Below are 18,405 nucleotides of genomic sequence, written 5' to 3'. Positions count from 1 at the left end.
GAGTCTGTGTTTTGGAAGTCACATATTGGAGAAAACATTTAAAAATTTTGTTGATAATTGTGTTCATGCTAATAGTTTTCCTCCATACCTTCTAGGACAGAGGGAGGAATACAGATGTGGAAGTGCCAATTAGGAAAACTGGGCCACCCATAACTGGACCCGGGAGGAATAATTGTCAACCCACTTATCGGCTTTGATTAAGGAGTAAGTGGTCAATTCTCCAGTAATTAATTCTATGTACAATTGAAAAACTCATCAAAAGGAGAAAATGCTTGGTAAATTTAAATTTATAATCATGAATTAAATTGAGTGAAACAATAGGATCAGGAACCTTTTCTAGTGGAAGGCAGGTTAGAAAAGTGGCTCAAAAATAGTAACCATCCTTACTGTGTTATAAAGAGATCATAAAGACTAGTAAAAAATTTTTAAATTTAGAAATCAAATGTTATGTTAATCCTTAAAATGGAACATAGACAAAAGGAATAATTTTTTAAATATGGGAAATTTTGAACACATGGATCAAAAAATGGATATAAAGGTTTATTAAAAATTTTTTAAAATAAATGTGTTTTCTTTTTTTTAAGATTTATTTATTTATTTTATTTTATTTTTAGTTGCACTGGGTCTTAGTTGCGGCACGGGGCATCTTTGTTGTGGTGCGCGGACTTCTCTCTAGTTGTGGCGTGCGGGTTTTCTCTTCTCTAGTTGTGGCCTGCAGGCTCCAGGGCACGGGGCTCTATCATTTGCGGCACACAGGCTCTCTAGTTGAGGTGCGCGAGCTCAGTAGCTGTGGTGCACAGGGATCAGTTCCCTGACCAGGGATCTAACCTGCGTCCCCTGCATTGGGAGGCGGATTCTTTACCACTGGATCACCAGGGAAGTCCTGGATATAAAGCTTTGTATACACTATGATACAAAGATATACAAAGAACAAATACTTAAAAGGAATACATTAATATTTAAGAGCCGTTATTTCTGGGTGGTGGATTATAGGTAATTTTCATTTGTTTATACTCTTCTGTGTCTGTCAAACTTTCTACGTGTACAACCTCTGTACTTAAAAATTTTTATTAATGAACCCCAAATTTATCAATCAAATTTATCTTTAAATGTCATCAAGATTAAGGACAAAACAGATCTTTTCAAAGTTAGAATTATACTCTATCATTTTTTCATTTGTTACATAACTTGAAAAAAAACCTTTTTATTTCTTGTAGAGCAGGGTTGTTCCTGAAACATTTCTCTTCAAAATGTTTTTATTTTCATTAACCAATCCTTCATTCATCCAGGAAATATTTATGGCGTGCCTACTCTGTGCCCAGCATCGTGCCAGGTGCTGGGGACACAGCAATGAACAAAACGGGAATGGGCTCTCCACTTATCAAACCCATTGAGGAGAGGGACCCATTAATCAGATCAGCACAAAGTTTTGAAACTTGCCAAGAAAAAAGAGAAGCATGCAAATATTTTTGATGATAGCAAGGAGAAAACCTGTGTGAGTCTCTGATTTTCTTCAAGCGAGATATTTGAGCCTTAACTCAGATTGTCAACAGCAGGACCACAATCGGCAGTAAACAGAGAATATGAGAGGACCTCTGTACCTTGGCAGTGACCTCAGAGACTGGTCAGTGTTGTGCTGGTGCATAGGAACGGAGCTGAGTGGGTTCTGGACCCTTCATTCAACCATCCAGCCAGTCATATTCACTGAGGATGTTCTATGGGCTGAGCATTGATTTAGGGGCAGAGGATGAATAGAACACTGTCCCTGACCACAGTCTCACCGTCTAGAAAGGGGGGGACACAAAGTGATAAAAGTGAGTGTAAATCCATGTGAGAGTCCAGAGTCCAGAGAAGGACGTTCCAACCTTTATCTGATTGTTATTTACCTCAGTGCCATTTGAACAGGGTCTCTAGGGATAAGAAATAAGAATTTGCAAAGTAGAGAGAGGAGAGGAGAATGGTAATCTAGTAAAAGGGAATAATATCTGCACAGAATGTTCAAGAACAAGGGAAATTCTGAGAACTGCGAGTAGTGTGTGGTTAAAACAAAGACTAAAGGTAGGGAAGGCATGCATTTAACAAATATTTATGCTGTGGCTGAAACTATACTAGTTGCTGTGAATAAGACATAGTTGTTGCTTCCAGGGATCTTTGAGTTCCATGGTACAGATAAGTAAGAAAATCAGCAACTATAATCTAGTATAATAAATGTGGGGGATGATAAGGAAGCTCCTGGACACTTTCCAGGATAAAGGTAGAGGTAAAAATGGGTAGATAATCATAGAGGTAAGGACAGGGTTGTACAATGGGAACACAGAAAAGGAACACTGGATATAGTTACATGGTTTCCTACAGAAATATTTTATTTTGCTCCCCAGTTGCTGAAGATTTTGGGGCAATAAAGTTTTAAATATTAAATTATTATAAAATAGTATATTCAAATAGTACAGCAGTGAAGAAAACAAAAAAGAATCCTGATTTAATGATATTAAAGTTATTCTTTAGTTACTTCTATATAAATATACCTACTTTGAAAAAATAATAGATTCTGATGCTATATATACTGTTTTTCCACATACTTTTATCTCTTAACATATTGAACATCTTTGCATATGTTGGCCTACCTTATTCTTAACAGCTGTACAGCATTCTACTATATGGATGTACCTTAGTTTTTTAACCAGTACTCGGTTGGTAGACATTTAGGTTCTCTGGTTTTCACTATTACAAATAAGTTGGAAATGAATACCTTCATTTACACCTCATATATACTTGGGCTAACATTATTTTGGAGCAAGCTACTTAATCTCTTTGTGACTAATATTTATAAAATCATTGAAAAAATTACCAAATTTATTCAATATTTCTTATATAGGGCTTGGTTAAAAAAGTGTTCTTTCAAACTACTATAATGTATGTTCTTTAATAAATTAAAATCCTCTACTATGTGATAAATCCTTTGTTTAGATTTCACTAAATGAATAAAATAATGGAGAACATGTTACTGGTTGGAGACAAGTTCTTGTATTTAATTTTTTAGTTAGCTTTTTCCTAATGATTAGAAAAGTAACATAGGCCCTTAACAGGTATGAAGAATAAAGATCCTCTATTATTCTGCTACCTGGAAATAAGCATTGGTAACATTTTGGTATCTATTCAGTCAGACTTTATCCTTTGATATATACTTTTTTTAGATGACAAAAAGTGGACAGTCCTGTAATCTACCTCTTCTTTTTCTTTTTTTTTTTTTTGTGGTACGTGGGCCTCTCACTCTTGTGGCCTCTCCCGTTGCGGAGCACAGGCTCTGGACGTGCAGGCTCAGCGGCCATGGCTCACGCGCCCAGCCACTCCGTGGCATGTGGGGTCTTCCCGGACCGGGGCACGAACCCGTGTCCCCTGCATCGGCAGGTGGACTCTCAACCACTGCGCCACCAGGGAAGCCTTATATCCTCATTTTTAACGGCTTCATATTCCATCTATGGATGTACCATTATTTACTCACTGTATTTATATGCATTTGGGTTGTTTCAATTTTTTTTTGTACTTTTAAGCAACTTATCAATGAGTATCTTTATAAATTATTGGACACCTTTCCTATTTTTTACAAATAAAAATTCTAAGATGTAGAAGAGCAGCTGATACGGGTTAATGCAAATGCCTATTCCTTATACCTTCATCTAGGTTTTACTCTTAAATCTTTGCCGATCTGCTAGGAGAAAGTAGTACGTCACTATTAGTTTCATTTTCGTTTTTTCTGATTTTAGTGAGGTAGAGCATCTTTCCATATAATTACTGACACATACATGATTAGCTTGTTCATGTCCTTTGACTTTTTAAGAGTCAGTATGGTTATCTGTCCTTAATTTCTAAGAGCTCTTGATATATTTACTATGTAAATTAAACATTGTTAGATATTAAGGATAGCAGCCAAGTGTCTATAATTAAATATTAACCTTTTTGTCATCCATGTTACAACTGTTTCTCTACTTCATTATTTGGTTTTCAACTTTACAATGTCTTTCGCCACAGGAAAGGCACAATTAGTGTTTTTAAATTATCAATACTTTTCCTTTGTTTATTGAATTGACATCATGCTTAGAAACAGAAGGAGAAGCAGGTCTTGTCCCAATACATAAGTTACTTCTACAGAAGCAATGTGGTGTGGTGGAAAGAAGGTGAATTAAGACCCAAACGGACTTGCGATAAAGTCTGGTACAGGCAAGTTGTGGCACCCAACTTCCATGTCGTGTAACCTGAACCAGTTTCCTCATCTACAAAATGGGGAAAGTAACACCCACTTCAGAGACTGGAATAAGGATTAAGTGCTTGGCACAGACAAGGAATCTAGCAAGTGTTAATTTCTTTGCACTCAGCGAGGCATTATTAATTGCCAAGTGTCCACCTCCCCTACGAAGACTAAAAGATTGGGAGGTGTAATTTTTGGTGAGTTTACATTCAAATATTCTTTCAGGGAGCTTTTAGAAGCAGTCCATTAAACTACAAACCCCATAATGCATATAAAAGAACCATAAAGTTTCCGTGTATGAAGTCTTTGTGGCTCGGAGGAGGGCGTAGAGCCAAGTACTTTATATTCTCTGGATTTTCCCTCGTTAAGACACCTTCCCCCCACATAATCCGTAAACAAACATTGTTACTTTTCTTCCTCTTGGAAGGCTAATTTCACAGGTTTCAAAGTGAGCCTTCAGTTACAACGCGAAAAGGTATCGCAACTAGAAAATGGTGACGCCCACAGAATTCTACACAAAATCGTCTGAACTGTGTGGGACCGAGACACTTGAAATAATTCTCCCCTGCTGTAGATTTAATAAAGACAGAAACGATAATTAGCACGATTATATCCAGTAGCCATTTTTATCCCTTGAGAATCTGGGCTTCGTTTCCAAAGAGCGAGTCTCGCCTCTTCAGTCACCAGCCTCCCATACGTATATTATTTATGTCCGACACCCTCTAATATTTGCACACGGTAGTGGATCCACTGCTTCAGGGCGCCCAATTAGCCCTGCGCCAACCCTGCCGGCGCTCCGCCCGCGGAGGGGCAGTGTACAGGCGAGCATGTGATCTCGCAGCCGCCCAGGCCCCAGCGCGGTACTCCGCGTATCGCGCGCGCCGCGGCACCTCCGAACATCTAGCAGTGGAAGACGCCGCGGCGCGCGCCACTCGAGCGCGCTCGGCCGCCTCCCGAAGCAGCGTTCCCCTCTGGCCCCCACCCCCGGCAGCCCCACCATCCTGGGCTCCGGGTTGGCCCCGGATTGGGGGAAGAGGGGGGGGGGGGCTCCTCAGGGAGCAGCGGGGAATTCCCCCTTCCACCGAACCTTCCCGATTGTTCACCGTCCTCACGTCAGCAGCAGGGGGTAATCCCCAACTCCAGCTGCTCCTGACGTCACCGCACGGAGCCACCGCCCCCTGCGCGCCCCTGCCTCCGGGACCTCCTCGAAGCCCCGCCCCTAGGCATAACCACGCCCTCCACCCCTCCCCCCAGCCGCCCGACGTAGAGGGCGGAGCCTCCTTGGCCGGGGCGTGAGCGGTTGCTTGGGCCAGAAGGTTCTTTGGTGGAGGCGCTCCTCCTGCTGCCCCGCCCAGTAGGTTCGTTCGCACCGATTCTTCCACACCCTATCTCCCTCCTCCTTCTCCTCGCCCCGCCTTTCCTCTCCCGTCTCCTCAGCTCCTCTAGTTTCTTCCCCGCCTCGCCACCTTCCACGATCTCGCGAGACTTGGCCCAGAACATTGCGGATCGGGTCGGCGCCATTTTGGGACTGAGACTGGTTGTGGGGGAGGGAAAAGCGGCAAAAGGGGATTATTCAAAGTACCGAAAACCTCCTCCCGGGATCGAGCGCAGCGGCACCCCCAGGCCAGGGGCACCTCTGGTGTCGCAGAAGGTAACAGCGTCCTCTGGGCTCGGCGCCGGGGTCTGGGGAGGGGAGGGGGGGTGCCCGTGTCGGCGTTAAGGTTTGAGGGGTCGGGAGCGGCGTTGGCTGCGCGAGGTGTGAGGCTGTCCGCGGGCGGCGGCGGGGGGGAGGTGGCGGGAGAGCAAGGAGAGAGAGGGAAGGACAGCGCGGGGAGGCCCCTCTAGGTGTTGGTCCTGGTGGAGCGGAGGTGGCAGTTGTGGGGAGGGGGTGGGTGGCTTAGCCTGGGCGGCTGGTGGGGGGGGTTGTTTGGCGGAGGCTGGGAACGAGTCCGGCGCCGTCCGTGCTTGGTCTTCCCCGCTCCGGCCTCTCGCACGCGCCCGCCTCCTTCCGCACCGCTGCCGCTCTCGGAGGGCTGAGGGAGTCGAGGCCGAGTTGTGGCCTTCGGTGGTTTCTCAGCGCGCCCGGTCAGCCCGCCTCTCGAGGTCCGTGGCCCGAGCTATGGACTGAGGCGAGCGCTGTCTAGTCCCTCTGAGTCCCGTGGGGTCTGAGGGGACTGGTCTGTTTGGGAGAGAGAACCACTCTGAGCGCGGTTTACGAGAAGGGCTAGGTTTTTCCACCCCCTCAGTGCTGTGAGAAAGAAACCTGTTTCCTTAATTCAAGGAAATTGGGAAGCCTCACATTTCCTTGCTGCCCTTAGAAGCCGGGTAAGTCTCACGTTCGGGCGAATTTAAGGAATGTTCTCGCCCCACTTCTCAGGCACTAACCTTCCTACTCTGAGCGGGGAAAACATGCCTCTTCTTTTGGACATTCTGATTTGGAGGGAGCGTCTTTCTCTTTATATCTCTCATTCTCTAAGTTGCATTTAGTAATAATGCTCGGTGGCAGCACACCTGTCTATTCGTTTTCCTTTGGTAGATTGAATAGAAAATACAGAAGGTTTTTTGTAAGATTGTTTGCTTGTTTCATAGTTTGTAATATTTACTCAACGTATAAGGAGGTTTGCTTATATAATCCTGTTAGCTTATATCCGCACCCCCTTCCCACTTGAAATCAGCGCTTGCCCTCCATAATACCATCTCCCATCGTTTTTCCCTTGTCTCTACATATCCTGAAGTCCTTTTCATACTCTTGACTTTTTTGGGGTGCTTGCTTGGTATAGAAGTGCATTTCTGTCCAGAGGTTGACTGTTTAGGTTGGGGATTAATTTTTAGCTCAAAATTAAAGATCACTGTGTAATTTAAATTGTTTTTTATAACTTTTACAGGTGATTGAATTACTCAGATATGAAGATCATCTTCTAGGTTTTGTGTAAAAGGCCCCGGATATTTCAAGTGGCCATTTTGGAATTACAATGTTTCTGGATAATTTTGCCCCAGAAGTTTATTAAAATTGGCAAGAATCATCTCTGAAGTGAATTGGTAGTAGTGAACAATTCTACAAGCTTTAAAGAGACCCAGGCATTTCTTCAGTATTTTGGTTCAAACGGATTATATAACTGGTTAAAGTATTTCAGCTGGTAGTATTTTTGCCCTCCCCCGCCCCCCAATCCCTCCCCTCTTGTTGGTGTTCTTCAGCCAGAACTGTAAGATATGTTTGATTTGTGTACTGAGTAATTTCTCTGCAGTTTCAAATTACTGTTTAAATATTGCTGAAGTTTCATGGCAGTTTATTTTTACCTTTATTTAAAGTTTTAGGAATTTTTGACCTCAGCCCTTTTCATGTCACAATGGGACAGCTTCTCTAAATGAAGACATTGAACGAATACAGTTTTTTTGCTTTTATCTTTTATTTACATGGAAATTTAAGATGTTGCAGTTTCCCAGCAGCACGGTAGTATTGAGATAGCTGTGTGTCTCTGTTTATGCTGATGTTTAGGAATGCTCTTCAGATGTGAAATTTTCTTTTTGTTTTTGCTTTTTGGCTCGTAAATTGGATATTTCATCTGGAGTGGATAAGTACAACAGTGACAAGTACATGGAATAATAAAGAAGACTTTAAAATCTTAAATCCAAGGAACTTGGCTAATTCTGGAGATAACCATATGAAAACTTTAAAACAGAAGTATGGGTAGCTGACTGAAGTAACTCTATGTCAAGTAGCCATAGGTTAAGTATCTTCAAAGAACTTGGATTTTATTTCAGAGGATACAAAATAAAAAAACAAACTGGAAAACATAAAGATTACAGAGAAAAACCCAACACCTTCCTGTGCAGTCCTGTTGGAATTTGTAAGTACCGTATGGTGAGCAAATCAAATGTCTGTTTGTAAACTGTAATGAGAGTCAACTTTATCCCTGTGTTATTCTTGGAAGCCTTTCAGTTTCTTGCAATAAGATTGCTTGGCTTCAGTTTCCTGAGCAGTCTGAAAACAACTATTAAGTAAATTGAAATGCAGAAAGAATTAAAAGTTAAGAATATTTCAGATGGAACAGTCCAAATTTGAAGTTTTTGTGCTTCTAAAGTAAAAGACAAAATCCATATGGTCAGTATGGCTTTATGGATTGGTAGAAAGGTAGGAAAAAAACACAACAAATAGCCAGTTTACTTTTCTAAATATGAGTGTAAATTGTGTTCTAAATACAGTTTAGTGTTCCAATTTAGAGTTAGGTAGTTGTTTAAAACAAATTATAGGGCTTGACTTTTAATCTGGTATTTCATGAAGTAAATTGTTTTAAGGGGTAACAGTTCCTAACTTTTTAATCCATTATAGAAATTTCTTGAAACAATTTTTGAAGTGGTTTTGTATTTCAAATTATTCCTTAAGATCTGACTTCCAAAAAGTCAGTTCATTACTAGGAACAGAAACTGAGAGGAAGTGAGCAAGGTGCACTAAGAACCTTTCAAATAACTTAAAAAAAAAAAAACCAAAAAAACCCACAAAAAACGAGTATGTTTTCTCCCTTGGAAGGTTATGCTGCCTTAAGTTTATAAACAAAGCTTGTTAAAAAAGTTGTGAATGTTAATTGCTGTAATAGAAATCTTTTGACAAATAAGAGTATCATCTTTTAATAATATTTGTATATTTGAGGATTGAGTGGTGTTACGATTTGTTACTGCATTTAGTTTTTCACTGAATCATAGGCATTGAGTAGAAGTGTTTGTTTTTAAAAAGTTAAGTTTATTTTTAAACAATTTATATTAACAGATCAATGTAGCTAAAATTAGAGTTTATTTCATTTAATTATTTTTCTGAGATTAAAAAATTGTAATTTTTGAACACTTTGCCAAGATGGCCTAATAACTGGTCAGTTGCTCATTTATTTTGAACACAGAACTTTTTTTTGTTGTTATACTGTTGTATCTTGTTAGCTCACTTAGAGCAGAAGAGGTAGGCGAGTCCGAAAGATTGTAGGTATTTAGATATACATATATGGTATTTACTTTCTGATGTAAAATTGAGATTAGAGTTCAATAAATCTCTCTGTTAGAATAGAATAAGATATTTGTGTTTTCTGGGTCAGAGCTGTGTGTAGTACTGCTAATTGAGTTTCCACCTTGATTTATGTAAAATTATGATGAGAACAACCCCTCTTCCCCCCCCTTATTTTTTTATGCTTCAGAGGGCTTGTATTTTATGTTCCTTAACTTAGTGGATTTTCAAGTTACTTGTCTAAGAACATTCATTTTAAACGTGATTGAGAAGTTGAACTGGAAGTGAATAGCCTTTATTTATAGAAAAGAACCACATAACATTTACTATTTGTGATTATTTTTCTTTAAATTTCTCCTATTGATGATGTTACTCCAAGCAGTAGTATCAGGATAATGATTATTCAGTGACCAGGGTTTTTTTTTTTAATATAAATTTATCTATCTATCTATCTGTTTATTTATTTATGGCTATGTTGGGTCTTTGTTGCTGTGTGCGGGCGTTCTCTAGTTGCGGTGAGCAGGGGCTACTCCTCGTTGCGGTGTGTGGGCTTCTCATTGTGGCTTCTCTTGTTGCAGAGCATGGGCTCTAGGCGTGCAGGCTTCAGTAGTTGTGGCACGTAGGCTTCAGTAGTTGTGGCACGTGGGCTCAGTAGTTGTGGCTTGCAGGCTCCAGAGCTCAGGCTCAGTAGTTGCGGCGCAGGGGCTTAGCTACTCCGCGGCATGTGGGATCTTCGCGGACCAGGAATGGAATCTGTGTCCCCTGCATTGGCAGGCAGGTTCTTAACCACTGTGCGACCAGGGAAGCCCGACCAGGTTCAGTTAGCTCTAATCCTTGGATAGTCTGACATCCGTGAAATTTGCTTACAGTAGTTGTTCTAGGACAGATTCACTCAACTTGAGTTTTTGATAAATATTTAATTATTTTCTTTGCATTGAAATATACAGTACCAGTAGTAACTGGAACAATTGCTGGGTTGCTTCTTTTTCCCCCCTTAAGTACCTGTCTCCCCTACTCCCATTTTTTCCCCCTTTTTTTCCCCTCCTGTGCCTGAAAAATATATAGGTCTAAAATGACAATTATAATGACTAACGTTTCTAGATGATGATAGTGTCATGTATTTTGCTGTGTACATAGTATATCTTAGAGGAAAGTACTATTGTTACAGTGGTATAGGTGAGAAATTTAAGATTTTAGGGAGACTGAGACTGGGAGAGAGTTACTTGGTTATGACCAAGGTTAGGTTGGAGTCTTGACCAAATTTCCAAGTCGGACTCCAGAGTCCCAAATGCTTAATCACTAGTCATATTTAATACTGCCTTCATGTGGATTTTACTTTATTAACTCATTCTTTTTGAGCATAATCACTGATGTTTTTGTTTTTCTTCTTACTTACTGCTTCTCTTTGGTTAATATTGATTACTAGTGGAGCTTGGAGACCAGCTGAAAGAAGATAAACTAATGTTAGTTTTGCTATTTGTTAGTAGCTATTTGAGGGATAACTCTGGTTAGCTAAAAATAAAAATGTTGTTTCAGGTTATGGAGTGAACATAAGAGAGAAGAAAATAAAATTTAAAGTTAGCAAGAGAAGGGAATAAGGATGGGAACCTCTAATCTGAAAGTAAAATTACAAGTGAGGATAGAACCTAAACCCAGGCCAGATTATCTTTGAGTCAACCACTTTTTCTGCTTAATTTTTGATGAAAATGTTTTGATAACAGTTTAGTTCCAGGTAAGGATAGTGATGTAGAAAAAGGGTAATTTCTGGGAGTTAGGAGATTTTTGGTCTTGGATTTGGAATATCTAGAAAAGGGCCTGTATGACCTTGTGTATTTACTTCACCTCTCTTGGCCTTAGTTTCTTCATAAAACTGATGGCTTTGTTAATTGTGAGGTGTGATATAGAGGTAAAGTTTTATTCTAATTGTAACATTTTAAAATTTTGCTTAATGTATTTTACATGTCAAACCAGTATTTTAGTTTCTGAAGTTATTCTCCTGTTTCTGTTAATGGCATTACCTGCATGCCAGTCAGCCCTGCCTACTCATTTCCAGTTCCATTTATTGTGCTAGTTTGGTCCTTGACTAAGGAAATAACCTCCTAACTCATGTGTTAGCCTTTGTTACATTCAGTCTCCACAAAGTCTCCTGTGGCCAGAGAAATCTAGCTAAATTATAGTTCTTGTTGTTGTTGCTTTAGCAGCCTTTAGGGTCATGTATTTGGAATATTTAGGGAAGAGTAGGTTGGAAAGAAATGTATTCCCTGCCCTCCCTGCTTTTAATGATGTATGTGTGAGGGGCTCCTAACATGAATTCTTGTTGGCTGTGTGGTTCGAGAAGTCTCCGAAATTGATAATTTTGGTGGTGCTTCCATGTATTTTCTTGGATAGCAGGTTCATTTCTTTCAACAGTAGCATTGTGAAAAACAAAATGTTAAAATTGTTGAAGACCCTTTGTGGTTGGGTCTGTCTTTTTCAGTTTTACCTGCTTGCTTTTTCCCTTTTTGTTAGCTGCCTCACCTAGCAGAGTAGTTACAGGCTTTTGCTCTGTATCTTTTCAAGTAGTTGCTGGTTTCTGCATCATTTTATATATGATATCCTACTCAGTTTCTTGTTCTTTAGTCATCTTTCTGTTCACAGCTTGAGGAGTGCAGTGTTTCTGATCTTCATTTTCTACCCTTTAATCCAGTTTTCAGGTTATATATTTTTAAAACTACATTTAAAAGTTTTTTCCATACTTAAAACAATTTTTTTAAGCAAGAATAAGAAAAAAATTCTAGTTACATAGGTTTTTTTCTTTTGAAACTCAACTTGCAGATATGTTAAAAAACATTCTTCAACTGAAAAAGTGTCATTTTTGTCTTTACATACGTATACTAGTAAAAACAAGTTAGCTTTTCAGTGAACATAAATTACGCAGTTGACTTTCGAATGACGCGGGGATTATGGGCACCTACCCTTGAAGTGGAAAATTCACACATAACTTATAGTCGACCTTCCATTTCTGAGGTTTCTCGGTATCTGCAGTTCTGCATCCACGAATTCAACCAGTTGTGGATAGTGTAGTATTTACTGTTGATAAAAATCCACATATAAGTTGGCCTGCACAGTTCTAACCTGTGTTGTTTAAGCGTCAGCTGTATATTCTTTTAACGAATGAGTTTAAAGAAAAATAGTATCGCACATGGATTTTCTGTGGGTCAGAAGTTTGGTAGCAGTTTAGCTGAGTGGTTCTGGCTCCCTCCATGTCTTTTCATGAAAATCTCAAGGGTTGCACTCATTTGAAGGCTTGATTGGGGCTGGAGGATCTCCTTCCAAGAAGGTGTACTCATTGGGCTGGCAGGTTGATGCTGGTTGTTGTCTGGAGAACTCAATTTCCTTACCATATGCCTTACCATATACAGACCTGTAGCTGTTTGAGTTTCTTTACATGGCAGCTGCATCTCCCAGAGGAAGTGATCTGAGAAGAGAGGTAGATAGAAGCGTGATGCCTTTTATGACATATTCTCAGAAGTCAATTCAGCCACACTCACTTCATGAGAAGCAAGTCATTAAGTCTAACCCACAATCAAGGGGTGAGGAGTTAGGCTCCACCTTTTGTCAAAAGAATTTGTGGACATAGTTAAAAAGCACAATAGGGGTAATTCTTTACAACCAGTAGTTGTGTCAGTATAACTAGCTAAAAGTCTTTGCCCCACAAATAGGAGGTTTGAGTTGTTATAAGTTTAGAGGAGAAAGTGTATTCTAAATTTGTATCACTTTAGAAGATTTAAGTCTTTCTACCTTTTGAACCAGTGTGAGATATGTAAGTAAGGTTTTCCACTCCTTGCACTCACTAATCTCCCAATATTTGTAATGAGGGAACTTTTTTATTATGGTAAAATAAACATAAAGTTTACCATTTTAGCCATTTTTGAGTGTGCAGTTCAGTGACCTTGAGTACATTTCCATTATTGTGCAATTATCATCACCATCCATCTCCAGAACCATTTTTATCTTCTCAAATTGAAACTTTGTGTACCTATTAAACATTAACTCCCCATTTCCCTTTCTCTCCAGCCCCTGGCAATCACCATTTGACTTTCTATGAGTTTGACTATTCTAGGTACCTCATACCTATTGATATTGTACTCTTCAAAACACTTCTTAAATGTTTTGAGTGAAATCTTTGAGGAAATTAGTTATGTTTACTTCATAATAAAATAGACTTCATTGTCCTAATTAAAAATTTGTGGCAGAATATGCATGACATATTATGCATAAATACAACAATAAAATTTACCAATTCAACCATTTTTAAATGTGCAGTTCTGTGGCATTAGGTACATTGACATTGTTATGCAGCCATTACCACCACTCAGCTCCAGAGCTCTTTTCGTTTCGTAAAAGTGAAACTCTGTACCCATTAAACCATAACTCTTCATTCCCTGCTCCCCTCAACCCTTGGAAACCACCACTCTACTTTTTGTCTTTATGAATTTGACTAGGTACCTCATATATAAGTGGAATCATGAAGTATTTGTCTTTTTGTGACTGGCTTATTTCACTCAGCAGAATGTCTTCGAGGTTCATCCATGTTGTAGCATGGGTCAATCAGAATATCCTTTTTTTAAGACACAATAATCCATTATATGTGTGTGTACCACATTTTGCTTATCCATTCATCCATTGATGGACACATGGGTTGCCTTTACCTTTTGGTTATTTAAATAATGTTGCTGTGAACATGGGTGTACAAATATATGTTTGAATATTTGCTTTTAATTCTTTTGGATAGATACCTAGAAGTGGAATTGTTGGATCATATGGTAATTCTATTTTTAATTGTTTGAGGAACCACCATATTGTATTCCATAGTGGCTGCACCACTTCTTATTCCTATCAGCAGTTCACAGGGGTCCCAGTTTCTCCCTATTTTTTCCCAACATTTGTTGTTTTCCATGTTTTGTGTTCTAATGGGTGTGAAGTGGTATCATTATGGTTTTGATTTGAATTTCACTAATGATTAGTGATGTCTGATGTGCTTATTGGCCATTTGTATGTCTTTGGAGAAATATTTATTCAAGTCTTCTGCCCATTTTTAAACCAGATTTTTTTTTTTTTTTCCTTGCAGTACGCGGGCCTCTCACTGCCGTGGCCTCTCCCGCTGCGGAGCACAGGCTCCGGACGCGCAGGCCCAGCGGCCGTGGCTCACGGGCCCAGCCGCTCCGTGGCATGCGGGATCCTCCCGGACCGGGGCACGAACCCGTGTCCCCTGCACCGGCAGGCGGATTCCCAGCCACTGCGCCACCAGGGAAGCCCCAAACCAGATTGCTTTTGTTGTTGAGTTATAGTTCTTTATTCTTGATACCAACATTTACCATAATGAGTGGATTTTAATAACTAATATTAATGCTTACCATGTTGCAGGCAGTGTTCTAAGCTTTTTAACTGTATTAACTAATTTAATTTTCATAGACACAGTGTGTGGGAAGGTTCTGTTGTCCTAATTTTATAGATGAGAAAATGAAGTCACAGATTTTAAATTGCTTGCTAAGGTTACACAGCCAGTAAGCGAGTGGTATTTCTGAATCCGTACATTCTGTATCCAGAACTTAGACTCCCACCCATTATGGCTCATAGTTAGAGTTGTAGGGTGACAATATAAAGAAAGTCAAATACTATTTTGTTTCAGGAACTTAGAAGATATTTTATTCTTAGCCAGCAACTAAATTTTATTTTCCTTAATGTGATACAGTTGTGAGTTGTTTATAATAAAATGTTCAAATGAGTTCTTTTTCAGGAATATTCTCCTTTAGGATCACTTCATAAATAATGTTATATAATATTTTAATTTAGAACGTGCTTTTCCCAGTTATCATATAGAAGAAATGCTATTTCCATTCAGTGGTTTAAGAAACTCAGTTTGAAATTAGTTTACCCAGGCTTCACAGTAGGTGACAGAACCATAATTTGAATTCTGTTTATCTTCATTTTTGTTACAGTTAACTTCCTTAGTGTTCTAAGTAATAGGTTGTATTGTAAGAGCAGTGCTGTCCAATAGAACTTTGTGAAAAGATGGAAGCATTTCTTTGTCTGTACTTTTCAGTATAATAGTCACTAGCTGTATGTCATTATGGAGTTTTGAAATGTGTCTAGTGCAGATGTGGATCTGAAAAAAGTACCTCAAGTTGATTAATAATACAGTGGTTAATTGGAGTACATTCCTTTATTTTTATAGTATTTACTGCCAGGGTAGTTGAGTGGGTAGTTAGCAAGCATTAAAGCTATCATATGGTGTAGTGACGTGATGAGCATCTTTTTATGTGCTTTGGTGAAGTGTCTATTAAAGTCTTTGGTCCATTAAAAAAAATTGGCTTGTTTTATTAAATAGTAAGAATTCTTTATATATTTTGGCTACAAGTGTATTAGATACACGTTTTGCAAATTTCTCCCATCTATGGTTTGTCTTCATTTTCTTAACTGTGTTTCGAAGATCAGGCAGTTCAAAATTTATAGTAAAATTGGTTACTTTTTTCTTCGTGATATGTGCTTTTTAAAAAAAAATATTCATGCATGTATGCATGCTGTGCCAGGTCTTAGTTGCGGCATGTGGGATCTTTATTTGCGGCACGTGGCTTCTTAGTTGCGGCATGCATGTGGGATCTAGTTCCCCGACCAGGGATCGAATCTGGGCCCCCTGCATTGTGAGCGCAGAGTTTTACCCACTGGACCACCAGGGTAGTCCCTGATTTGTGCTTTTCTGTGTCATAAGAAATCTCTGCCTAACCCCAAGTCACAGGATTTTCTTCTGCTTTTTAGCTTTCTTCTAAAAGGTTTGTAGTTTAGCTTATATTTTTATGTCTGTGATCCATTTTGAATGATTTTTTGGCCTGTGAAAGGGTTTCGGTTCATTTCTCTATTATTATTATTTTTAATTTAGATGTTCTACTCTCCCAGTTCAATTTGTTGAAAAGACTTTGTTTCCCATTGAATCATGTTGGAATACCTCTGTTGAATATCAATTGACCTTAAGTATGTGGAACTATTTGGCCTCTTCCTTGATATGTATGTATTATGTCAGTTCCACAAAATAGTAGTCGATAAATACAAATGGTAGTTTTTGATCTTTTTTTCTGCTCTATTGTAAAGCCTGTTTGACATCTTTTCTTTCCTAAAATCTTTTATAGGAAATTCGGAATAAAAGGGGAAATTTTTTTTATGGATATGTGAAATAAGACTGGTTGCAAAATAATGCCATCCTGAATTCATAGAGCAATCTTCTTTTGAGTAGCTTGAAATGTTAGATATTATCTAATTTATACTTGAGCATACTTGGAAAATAAATGACAACATTTCTGTATTGGAAATGAGAAAGTAGGATACAAACATACCACCTTATTTACTGTAAAACATTGGCTCAACAGTGGATCTGGGATTTTTATTTCTTGAGTACTAGTCTATGCTAGAGATGTTCATTGCCTGTAGATATTTGAGTGTCTACTATGTGCCTGTACTTTCACTGGTTCTTGTTTAGTAACAAACAAGGCAAAAATGTAGTTCTTGAACTCATGTAGTTTGTCTGCTCTGAAGTTCTGTGAATACAGAGTAAACAGAGTCTTTAAATATGAACACTGATTTCATCCCATCTAGTAAATAATAGCTATTTGTTGTTGACCCGGCCAGCCTTTGTAAGACTTTTATTTCCTGCCGTAGTAAAACTGATTCTTTTCCTGTTTCACAAAGTTATCGTTAGAATCAAGTGAAATAATGAATGCTAAATGCTTTGAAATTGTAAGATGATAACCAACAGTAGTAGTAGTATTGTTATGGCTGGGTCAGATAGATAGTAGTGTGTGAGGATCATATGACCAGGAGGAAGATTGTGGATAAGGGAAAATAGATAAATGTAAGTTGAAGGGACAAAACTGAGCAGAAACCAGGTATCTTTAGGTTGCATTTATGACCAGTTTAAAAGTGTTGAAGCATAATGCATTATGAGGTAATTGTTTAACCTGCAGTATGGTACCATAGTTTTAAATGGGATCTTTATGCAAAAGATCTTCCCCGTATTCTACTATTGTAATTTAACTAACCTTGACTTCTCCATTTAGTTTACAAATTTAACATATCCAAAACTGAACTTTTTTGAGTGTTTCACAGCCCCATATTTTCTCCATTCTTCCCTAGCTCAATAAATGGATACAGTATCCACCTACTCAAGCTAAATAACCAGGGCTCACTTTTGATTCCTTCTTTTCCTCCCATCTAATCAATTAGCAAATCTATTTGCTCTCCCAAATATGTCCATTTCTGTTCCACTGTCACTGGGCTTATACAAGCTGCCATCTGTCTCTTATTTGAACTACTTGCTGTATAGCCTTGTAACTTTGTTATTGTGCTATTCTTACACCCCTGTAGTTTATGATTCGTAGAGCAGAGTGTCTTTCCATTGGACCCTAAGAATAACATGCAGACTCTATAGCCTACCAGCGTCTTTATTGTTTGTCCCCTTCCTTTCTCTGCAGCCTTGTTTACTGTCTTCCTAGACCATTGACCTTTGGCCTTCTTTCTCTTCCTTGACTACACTAAGCATTTTCCTTCCTGTCTTTGGGCCTTTATGTTCTGCCTCTTTTTTTTTCCTTGTTAGCTCAGTTTTGACTCATGTTACATTCTGAGTGACTTTCTCTAACCATTCTATCTATGTAAAGTGGTCATCCCCCTTCCTGTATCCTTTGATTTGTCTTGTTACTCTATATTATCCTGTTTATTTCATTCAGATCAGTCTCTTAGTTATCTTATTTACTCTCACCCATGTTTATTGCATAAACTTCTGAGGGCAGGTACCTTGTCTTATTTGTTTATTGTTATATGCTCAGTGCAGTTATTTGCAGAGCAGTTACTTGCAGAGCAAAAGAATTGTTAACAGGAAAATAATTGTTAACATCTTAGATAATGTAACTTCACTTTTTCCCCCCAAATTGAGTATATATAATTGTTATTTTTATTATAGAACTGCTGTTTAACTGCGTGGGGACTAGGTAAAATTTGTTAGGAGATTATTTACAGCCGAGTTTCTTTGCTGTCTGATCATTTAGAAGCGGTTTTATCTGCCTAGACTTAAATTGTTACATGAGCTTCTAGTCTGTTTGCTAGATTCAAGGCTGGCTTTGGATTTGCTGTTGCCTTTCTG

General features: G+C 39.0%; 1 protein-coding gene across 3 annotated transcripts in view; it reads left to right on the top strand.

Annotated features, from left to right (window-relative positions):
- The first annotated feature begins 5,645 nt into the window (after window positions 1-5,645).
- GPBP1 (GC-rich promoter binding protein 1) overlaps window positions 5,646-18,405 on the top strand; it is a 71,797-nt gene continuing 59,037 nt past the window's right edge. The window contains exons 1-2 of one of the 3 annotated variants that reach the window (XM_060009469.1): window positions 5,648-5,897; window positions 7,132-8,094. The gene's annotated coding sequence lies outside the window, so the exon portion shown is untranslated. Of the gene's footprint in view, window positions 5,898-7,131; window positions 8,095-18,405 lie in introns of all 3 variants that reach the window. The other 2 variants (XM_060009471.1, XM_060009470.1) reach the window with 2 other exon arrangements.

This window comes from Delphinus delphis, chromosome 3, assembly GCF_949987515.2.
Source record: "Delphinus delphis chromosome 3, mDelDel1.2, whole genome shotgun sequence".
NCBI lineage: Eukaryota > Metazoa > Chordata > Mammalia > Artiodactyla > Delphinidae > Delphinus > Delphinus delphis.
Note: the sequence above shows the minus strand (reverse complement) of the source record. Positions and strands in the feature narration are given on the sequence as shown.